The sequence below is a fragment of the Schistocerca serialis genome, chromosome 2 (genome assembly GCF_023864345.2).
Source record: "Schistocerca serialis cubense isolate TAMUIC-IGC-003099 chromosome 2, iqSchSeri2.2, whole genome shotgun sequence".
In the NCBI taxonomy this organism is placed as follows: domain Eukaryota; kingdom Metazoa; phylum Arthropoda; class Insecta; order Orthoptera; family Acrididae; genus Schistocerca; species Schistocerca serialis.
Window position 1 is genome coordinate 497,218,867 of NC_064639.1, and position 9,860 is coordinate 497,228,726.

Sequence of the window (9,860 nt, forward strand, 5' to 3'; positions counted from 1 at the left end):
CCCACGCCCATCCATAACGCATCCGAAAAGCTCCAGTGCCAGAAAATGTCACGGTGGTCACTCAGTACTGAATGACCCGTGTGTGCAAATTATGCGGAACTAGTTTACACTGAAGTACCAAAGCAACTGGTACAGACATGCATATTGAAATACAGAGACATGTAAACAGGCTGAATACGGCGCTGCGGTCGGCAACGCCTATATATGACGACAAGTGTCTGGCGCAGTTATTAGATCGTTACTGATGCTACAATGGCGGGTTATCAATGTTTGAGTTCGAACGTGATGTTATAGTCGGTGCTCTAGAGATGGGACACAGCATTTCCAATGTAGCGAAGAAGTGGGGATTTTCCAGTACGACCATTTTACGAGTGTACCGTGAATATCAGGAATCTGGTAAAACATCAAATCACCGACATCGCTGCGGTCGGAAAAAGATCCTGCAAGAAAGGGACCAATGATTATTAAAGCGAAACGTTCAGCGTGACAGACGTGCAACCCTTCCGCAGATTGCTGCAGATTTCAATGCTGGGCTATCAACAAGTGTCAGCGTGCGAACCATTCAACGAAACATATTTGATATGGGCTTTCAGAACCGAAGTCCCACTCGTGTACCCTTAATAACTGCACGACATAAATACTTTACGCCTCGCCTGCACCCGTCACCACCGACATTAGACTGTTGATGACTGGAAACACGTAGCCTCGTGGAACGAGTCTCGTTTCAAATTGTATCGAGCGGATGGACGTGTACGGGTATGGAGACAACCTCATGAACTCATGGACCCTGCATGTCAGCAGGGGACTCTTCAAGATGATGAAGGCTCTGTAAAATGTGTGGGGCTTGTGTGTTGGAGTGACGTGGGATACGTCTAGATACGGCTCTGACAGGCGACACTTCCCAAGTGTCCATTAGTGCCATGTCCCGGTAGATCGTGTGCAATGCGTAGCAGCAGCTGAAATTAGGGGTTTTATCCTTCGGTGTGAGAACACAGTTAAAATCCCATCTTACCAAGACGTGGTCATATCTCCCATGGAATAGGGGCGCAATCTCCTCCGAGTAGAACTGCGCACGCGCCCGTCGATTGTCAGATCCGGAGGGTGCATAGATGTTGACAATATGAATGCCGTTCACGGTCATCGCCAAACCCCGAGCCGAAGAGAGATAATCGAGGTCACACATCGGAATCCTTTCCCGGACTAATATCGCTGTGGCACGTCCTACGACTGGAGTCGGCGCTAGGGAACATTACAGGTTTCCTGCACCAGCAGAATATCGACGTCTGTGGCGTAAATCATGTCCCGGAAAAGTTGCATCTTTGCAAACGATCGTTCGGTGTTAATGTTCACTGTGCCAACTTTATATTCTAGATCCGTTGTCGTTGTCATGCTCGCGTCATGTCATTGTGTGTGTGTGAAATCTTGTGGGACTTAACTGCTGAGGTCATCAGTCCCTAAGCTTACACACTACTTAACCTAAATTATCCTAAGGATAAACACACACAGCCATGCCCTAGGGAGGACTCGAACCTCCGCCGGGACCAGCCGTACAGTCTATGACTGCAGCGCCTTAGACTGCAGAGGCAACGGAAAAAGCATGCAAAGTTCAGAAGAACGCGAAATCCTGAAGATTCGTAAAATTTATAGACGCGCGAAATTTGGCACGGACTTCAATGCGAGATGCCTTTAATAGGTTCCACAACGAAATATTGTCTCGAAATTTGGTAGAAAATCCGAAGAAATTCTGGTCGTATGTAAAGTACACGAGCGGCAAGACGCAGTCAATACCTTCGCTGCGCAGTGCCGATGGTACTGTTACCGACGACTGTGCCGCTAAAGCGAAGTTATTGAACGCAGTTTTCCGAAATTCCTTCACCAGGGAAGACGAATGGAATATTCCAGAATTTGAAACACGAACAGCTGCTAGCATGAGTTTCTTAGAAGTAGATACCATAGGGGTAGCGAAGCAACTCAAATCGCTTGATACGGGCAGTCTTCAGGTCCAGATTGTATACCGATTAGGTTCCTTTCAGATTACGATGACACAATAGCTCCCTACTTAGCAATCATATACAACCGCTCGCTCACCGATAGATCTGTACCTACAGATTGGAAAATTGCGCAGGTCGCACCAGTGTCTAAGAAGGGTAGTAGGAGTAATCCATCGAACTACAGACCTACATCATTGACGTCGGTTTGCAGTAGGGTTTTGGAGCATATATTGTATTCAGACATTATGAATCACCTCGAAGGGAACGATCTATTGATACGTAATCAGCATGGTTTCAGAAAACATCGTTCCTGTGCAACGCACGAAGTAATGGTCGCTATCGACATGGGATCTAAAGTTAATTCCGTATTTCTAGATTCCGTATTTCTAGATTTCCGGAAAGCTTTTGACACCGTTCCTAACAAGCGACTTCTAATCAAGTTGCGGGCCTATGGGGTATCGTCTCAGTTGTGCGACTGGATTCGTGATTTCCTGTCAGGAAGGTTGCAGTTCGTAGTACTAGACGGCAAATCATCGAGTAAAACTGAAGTGATATCAAGTGTTCCCCAGGGAAGCGTCCTGGGACCTCTGCTGTTCCTAATTATATAAATGATCTGGGTGACAATTTGAGCAGTTCTCTTAGGTTGTTCGCAGATGATACTGTAATTTACCGTCTAGTAAGGTCATCCGAAGACCAGTATCAGTTGCAAAGCGATTTAGAAAAGATTGCTGTATGGTGTGGCAGGTGGCAGTTGACGCTAAATAACGAAAAGTGTGAGGTGATCTATATGAGTTCCAAAAGAAATCCGTTGGAATTCGATTACTCGATAAATAGTACAATTCTCAAGGCTGTCAATTCAACTAAGTACCTGGGTGTTAAAATTACGAACAACTTCAGTTGGAAAGACCACTTAGATAATATTGTGAGGAAGGCGGGCCAAAGGTTGCGTTTCATTGGCAGGACACTTAGAAGATGCAACAAGTCCACTAAAGAGACAGCTTACACTACACTCGTTCGTCCTCTGTTAGAATATTGCTGCCCGGTGCGGGACCCTTACCAGGTGGGATTGACGGAGGACATCGAAAGGGTGCAAAAAAGGGCAGCTCGTTTTGTATTATCACGTAATAGGGGAGAGAGTGTGGCAGATATGATACGCGAGTTGGGATGGAAGTCATTAAAGCAAAGATGTTTTTCGTCGCGGCGAGATCTATTTACGAAATTTCAGTCGTCAACTTTCTCTTCCGAATGCGAAAATATTTTGTTGAGCCCAACCTACATAGGTAGGAATGATCATCAAAATAAAATAAGAGAAATCAGAGCTCGAACAGAAAGGTTTAGGTGTTCGTTTTTCCCGCGCGGTGTTCGGGAGTGGAATGGTAGAGAGATAGTATGATTGTGGTTCGATGAATCCTCTGCCAAGCACTTAAATGTGAATTGCAGAGTAATCATGTAGATGTAGATGTAGAGGGGTGTTTGCCAAAGGGCTGCCCTTCGTTGTTTTCGTTCTGTGGTGTGCATCCTATAAGTGAGTCATCAAGTGGGGGAGCCAGTTCCTGTATCTCCTCGATTGGTTCTGCTCAGTCGCAGGAATTTCCTGTGATGCATTTCGACGTATCTGCCGGGACATTGGTGTCCCTGACTCCTCCGTCCTCAGTCAGTGTTAATGAAGAGGGACCGCCTGAAAGGCAGGACATCCGGTCACCATCTGAAGGAATCTTGTCAGCGTCATCTAAAGGCACGTGTTCCGTGTCAGACATTTCTTCGACTCTAATAACATCCGTATCCCCTAGGCTATGGGAGGACGTGTCTCCCGAACTATAGCGACGCTTTTTGCGACGCTTCTGCGATCGTTCTTTGCGTGCCCTGCTCTCTGCCGCCGTAGGTGACACCTCACTGTGTTCGTCGAGCGTTTTTTGGTCCTTTGCTGCCACCACTGTCTCGACCTCCACTTCAACGCCGCATGTTACATGTGAGGGTGTGGAAGGTTCCTCCCTCCCTCATCTGACGTGACGTGGGTCGAGGGGCATTCTCCGAGTCACCTCCATGATCCTAGAATTCGGTCTGTTCTTGCATCAGCACGTTCATAACACGCTCCAAACTCGGACACCTCCCAGCGGGCCACCGACACGTACGTCATCGGTAGTTGCGTGGGAACTTCTCGCTGTGACGCTTCTCCATGTGGCAGTTGCATGACGCGTCGTTGTATGCACTCCCAGAATGTGCGTGGCTGGCCATCGAAAATCACAATAGCTCGACATACTCCAGCATAAAAATGAGAAGGGATATGCTTGTTAAGGACGACCTACACCTGTCGGGCGCCATTTAGCACGGGATAGGTGCTAAAACTCGACCAGCGTTCAGGCGTATGACTGAGTACCGTCCAAGATGGTGGAAGCGATTCACTAACCATCGATTCTGGTACCTCAAACGGCAATTCAAAGATCCGAATGACCCTCACACCCACGTGTGGAGCTACTGTTACATCGCTGATATGGCCATCAGAGTGTCGAAATTTAAATCCTCTTGGAGCAGCGGCGATAGTTCTTTCGCACGCAGCTTCATCGGTCATCTTGACGTACATTGTACTACTTATAATGGATAGGTGTATTCCAGTTAGATTCATAGCAGGTAAACGAACTTCTTCCCTCAGAAAACGCTCTGTTTCGAAAGCCTGCGGTCTGGCATATTCGTTGTCAAACGTAAAATGGATCGTAGTCTTTCTAAAACTGTGTGTCATGGCGATATAGTTAGACAACACGCGCGAGTATCGGCGGTGAAAACACTTCCTCGTCCACGCGCGCCCGCGGCCGGGACAACAGGTCCGTGCCGCTCCACCGTCTAAAGCAGACTGATGAATACAGTTGATTCATTAATGTGATTTGACTTGACACTCCGATTATTCATTCTCTTCATACCTTGTAAGCGTAGAAGCAGTCCATGCCCGTGTAGCTAGTACATTTTATCATGTAAGCACCTTTCAGCACCCAACTTTGACCATTAATTTGTTGCACAGAGTCATTTCATATTTCGTATGTAATTTGCATTTCTACATCCGTGGATAAGAAAGAGTGTGTAAATGAAGATAAAAATTCTGTTTCCGCCCGGGATCGAACCGGGGACCTTCCGCGTGTTAGGCGGATGTGATAACCACTACACCACGGAAACAGATGGTAACCCACCTCTCTAAATTAGAACATATAATTTTTATTTACGCACATTAAAAGCAAAATTAGGTATAGTAGGAACTTTCTTCTTCGTGTTTAGTACCTTTTTCAAATTAACTTATTTCTGAACAGTGTGGTTCATAGTAGTAGGTGCCAGTAATGTGGCTGACAGGAGTCGGTATTGATACAGTTGTGTCTTGTGAGCAGACCAGCTGCGTGCGGTACATGTGCCGTTGAGGCAGAGAAGCTCCGTTGGTCAGTGTGTGGGCCGCCAGGGATTCCTGGCTGGTTAAGCCACTGCGGGCAAACAGCTGCGCGACACCCACCACGTCTGCTGGCTGACACACTGTCGTTCCCTGCTTTTCGTACTACTATAAAACATAACTGGAAAGAAAATTCGTAACATTTTATGCTCATGTCTCAACTGCAGTAAGTATGGCTCATGCCCTGGAAGTGAGGCCCCCTCTAGCAGTTACGTCGCCCCCTTATATACCTCCAACAAAAATCAAATCATTTTATTTAAATTTTAATGAAAATATACTTTTAGAAAGAAACATATAACATAACATTGCTAATGAAGCAACAGTAAAAATTATTTAATTATCTGTACTTAGCCACTAACTAATAACCTTATAATTTTTACATTTTTAAATGCCATTATTTTGAAAATAAAACAAGATAATATCAAGTACGCTAAAATCATAAAAAAGATTTTTTTTACTTTCAGTTCTGCAGAGTGTCTTGCTACAATTTTTAAATTTACTTATCAACGATCCCAAGCTCAATTGCCAAAATGCTCAAACCATAAAGACGATTTTTTGTAGTCGAACGCCAAAGAGGTTTCAATTAATTTTAACTTAGAAAAACTACTTTCGTCATTTGCCACAGTTTTTGGTGTTGGAAATATTCTTAAAGGATTAGTAAGATTTGGGAAAAATTTAACTTTCCCATTAAACTTAGTGCATTGTTTAGGCTTTTTTTTTTTTTTTTTGCCCAAAAGCACAGAGAATGCTCAAATTTCTTCTGCTAGTTCTACCCTATTAATCAATTCTTTAGACGATAACCGGTTTCAGTCCGTAATGAGCATCCTCAGATCTTTTTTACACCATGTCCTAAAGGAGATTCGAGGATGGTCATTACGGACTGAAACCGGTCATCGTCTAAAGAATTGATATTGTGATCAAAGAATGGAATAAAAAAACATTTGACAGTATTGGATCACTGTTTGTACACGCGACTATGTCGCAGTTTGTGCTATTAAAATCTTATATATTATTTGAGAATTGAAAATAGTTACTGTGATTTCCAAGTTGACCAAATCTAACATGCATTTAGTGCTTGATTGATTGCAAAATTAAATAAAAAGTATTTTATATTGTTCTTTTGGATCTTTGATAGATTCGTCTCGTACGAGATCTTCCTTTTTATTCTTATGGCGAATACTTATAAGCAAGGCGCATGACTGCTGCTCATCTTACTGCGACCCACGTAACAACATGTCACACAGCAGCGACAGTGGCGTCCCGGAACGAACGGAGAACCTTCGCCACGGCCGAGATCGGCGAAAAATCAGACGCTCTCTTTCGTTCAGCAACAGACCGCGCTGCGAGATACGTCGTTACAAAAATGAAAATTTACGCACTCGACGCGGCGGAAACCTTTCGCATGACTAAAACCTAAATTTTATGTTTGGATGCAGTAATATTTTTCTAGTACTGAATAATTAATACATCAATTTTTTTCTCACAGTCATAGCCAACACGCGGTCCTAAATTTCGGCTCCCCGGACAAATGTCAGGGTTGTCCGCCCTTATGGCGGGCCCTGCACTATGAAGTTTAGAATCATAAACGTTACGTTTCAAAAGCTTAAAAATTTCCTATTCCGTCAAGAAATTGTTAATTCGTTAGTCTTTCAAATGGACGTGAGCCTAGGAAATTTTTCGTCAGGCGACGGAACTTTACAATGCAGTGAACGCCATCGTTCCGGAAGTAGCCCCGTCGCGTTACTGTCGCCTTTCTGTCGTCCACGAGTGGCCGCAACTGCTGTTCCCGCAAATAACTGTCAGGTGTCGCTGTCCTGCGCGGTCTAAACTGCTGCTGACGTAACTCGCTGACTCACCAGCCGCGAAGCTGAACTGGAGCCGCACTCGATACTGCTGACGCAATTCTGCGCACACCTAATAACACATAGTACGTTATCTTCAGTTAGCGAGAGGTTAATAATCTTGTTCCCCGCGTGATAACGTAATCAGTTCATCCCCAAAACCCGTGTAATTTCTTACATTCCGTGTTCACCGATAGACCACCCCCTCACTAATCAAGCCTTCTGCAGTGCAGATTTCAGACGTCTCTGTGCTTATTTGGATTTTTTCTATTACAGGCATCATCAGATCGTTTTTTTCATACAGTCTGTGCAGGGATTTCCTAATTTGGAATTTTTTAATATGTTAAATGAACTGCAAGGACGCAGTGTGTTAATCTTAGACACGAGTATTTCTTCGACAATTACCAACATGAAATGTTCTTTATTGGTTTAGTGAATCCTCTTATAATTATATTATTTTCTACCTCTATATTTGCATGCAGCTAGTACTAAATAAAGTGTGAGTGGATCAAAGGCCATAACCGTAATTTGTCACCTACTCAGTAGTTTTATTCGGCCAACTAAGCTGTTAGACGAGACTGAAACAAACTGCAAGATACACAACTTTATTTCACATTTTAATGACCTGCTCGGGAAAGGTCACACATTCACCTTCGAGAATGAAGGAAAAATGCAAGTTTATTCGTATTAGAGTACTGCTATTGCACCACTGCTGCTTTTGTCGACGACGAGGAGGGAACACAAACTCTAAAGGAAAGATGATGCGAAAGGAAATCTACTGCGTCATTTTCAAAGAAATAATTCCGGTATTCGCCTTAATCTATTTAACGAAACGACGGAAAACAAATCAGGATGGCTGGAATGGACTTCGAACCCTGCTCCTCTCCAATGCAAGTCTTGTCTGCTAACCGTACGCCACTTCGCTCAGAGCAAACAAAACTATTCGATGCTAATGCAGCTACAGGTAAGCAGACGTACTTACCAAAAGACACCAACACTCCCTGAAATTGCACTCGTATGGCTGTGTTACTTTCCTGTTGTCTGTTTTTCTCATTGTCTGGAAAATAGTAATCGCTCGGATAATAATGTTGCATCGTCTAATGCCACATTCCTTTCGTACCTAGGCTTCTCTCATCTGAAACTGCAGGTTATACTGTACTTCACTTATACTTCCTGGCAGGCAGTCCAACTTATCAGCATGTACAAGGGAGAGTCAAATGAAAACGAGACGGGTCGATAGAAGTACGTGAACTGTCTATTATTTCAAAAGTGGTCACTGTAACTTGTAATACATTTATGCCACAGTAAGATGGTTCAAATGGCTCTGAGCACTATGGGACTTAACTTCTAAGGTCATCAGTCCCCTAGAACTTAGAACTGCTTAAACCTAACTAACCTAAGGACATCACACACATCCATGCCTGAGGCAGGATTCGAACCTGCGACCGTAGCGGTCGCGCGGTTCCAGACTGTAGCGCCTAGAACCGCTCGGCCACCCAGGCCGGCGCCACAGTAAGACAAGACGGTTAATGTCTTCATGGAAAAATGTATGCTATTGCCTACGGAACTATGATTCTACCCATGTCTGCATGTCTTCGTCCGAAGCAAATCGACAACCACGAATGTCTTTATTCAGGGTTCCAAGAATACGGAAATCGCATGGGTACAGATCGGGACTGTGTAAGGGCTTCCCAGCGAAACGTCTGTATCGTAGTCGAATCAACAGGCGCGCCAGGTCCGGGAAAATCATGACAGCCTTTTTGTTTAACTGCAAGGGCCCGCTCCTTATTGACGTTCTGGAGCACGGCGTCACAATTGACACACAGAGGTACGTGGACACTTCGCAAAAACTGAAGTGCGCGAACAAATCGAAACGCCCAGAAACGTTGACGGTCTGTTACACGATAATACCTACCAACATGTTGCCAAGATTCTTTTGATTAAGCTGCAAAAGTTTCGCTGGGATGCCCTTACATATGCTCCATACAGTCCTGATCTGTCCACACGTGATTTCCATATTTTTGGAGCCCTGAATAAAGATATTTGTGGCCGTCGATTTGCGCCGGACGAAGAAATGTACGCGAGGGTAGAATCATGGTTCCGTAGGCAGTCGCAAACATTTTTTCATGAAGTCATTGACCGTCTTGTCCCACTGTAGGATAAATGTATTAACAGTTATACCGATTACTTTCTACATAATTAACAACTGACATACTGTTTTCCTTATGTCTAGTTTTCATTTGTCTGTCAATTATAAACTTTTGGTGAAATTTGGAAGCGGCTACACAGCCATTTTTGTCCAAGGTATCCATTTTTTATTTGCTGAATCTCCTTCCATGACATCGCTGATTCAAAGAATTTACATCTAATACTAATGCATGTTGATAAGTCCAACAATTAATTTTCTTGTCACTTGAATTAACAGCCCGCAGCTCGTGGTCATGCGGTAGCGTTCTCGCTTCCCGCGCCCGGGTTCCCGGGTTCGATTCCCGGCGGAGTCAGGGATTTTCTCTGCCTCGTGATGGCTGGGTGTTGTGTGATGTCCTTAGGTTAGTTAGGTTTAAGTAGTTCTAAGTTCTAGGGGACTGACGACCATAGATG

At 44.4% G+C, this 9,860-nt stretch overlaps 1 non-coding gene across 1 annotated transcript; it reads right to left on the reverse strand.

Moving 5' to 3' along the window:
- Window positions 1-5,083: 5,083 nt before the first annotated feature.
- Window positions 5,084-5,156, reverse strand: Trnav-aac (transfer RNA valine (anticodon AAC)). The gene has a single exon. It is a non-coding gene; the product is annotated as a tRNA-Val (tRNA).
- Window positions 5,157-9,860: the final 4,704 nt, after the last annotated feature.